Genomic DNA, 796 nt, shown 5'->3' on the forward strand with positions numbered 1-796 from the left:
TAGTCTCCAGTCATAGTCCAACACTTAAACCACTACACTATGCTCACTCTCTCTCTTCAGGATATCATTTTAATAGCTAATTGTTCAGCCCACTATACATTCAAGACTTCCTTCTCAGGACTACAATTGGCCTCTGATAATTTCTACCATATTCTGCTCAAAGGCAGAGTATGCAATCTTTATACATTATTCTCCACTTCCTGTTATCCTTACTTGCACATAATGGATACAATGTGTTGCTGTAACTACAAGAACTGAAGTTACAAAGATAAGAGGAGAAACTGTTGTTTCACCTAGACGCCACTGTTGACACAAGCAAACTACATTCAGGCCAAGGTGGAAAAAGAAAGGGGTGGGGGAACAGTTAACTTAGAACGTAATTAAATACCTATTTGACAAAACTATTTGTGGGTGTTCCCCCATAAGGTTGATAAAGGCAGGAGGATTCTGGGGTTGACTGCTTACCAGCCTTTCCCTGTGGAAGAACTGTCACTGAGGAGTGGCGCCTAGTCCTTGCTCATGAAGTTTATTGTGTGCCTTCAAGTCTTTTCTAACTTATGGCAACCCTATTACGTGGGGTTTTTTGGGCAGGGGGAAGATTTGTTCAGGGGTTTGCCATTGCCTTTCCTGAAGTGCGTGTGACTTGCCCAAGGTTACCCACTGGGTTTCGTAGCTGAACTGAGAACTGAAATCTGGTCTCCAGAGTCATAGCCCAATATTCAAACCACTATGCCACGTAAGGTTTACCAATGTTCAAATAAGGCCTTAGTTGGAAGCCAGTAGCACCACAGGCCAT

Source organism: Sceloporus undulatus, chromosome 2 (assembly GCF_019175285.1).
Source record: "Sceloporus undulatus isolate JIND9_A2432 ecotype Alabama chromosome 2, SceUnd_v1.1, whole genome shotgun sequence".
Lineage (NCBI taxonomy): Eukaryota > Metazoa > Chordata > Lepidosauria > Squamata > Phrynosomatidae > Sceloporus > Sceloporus undulatus.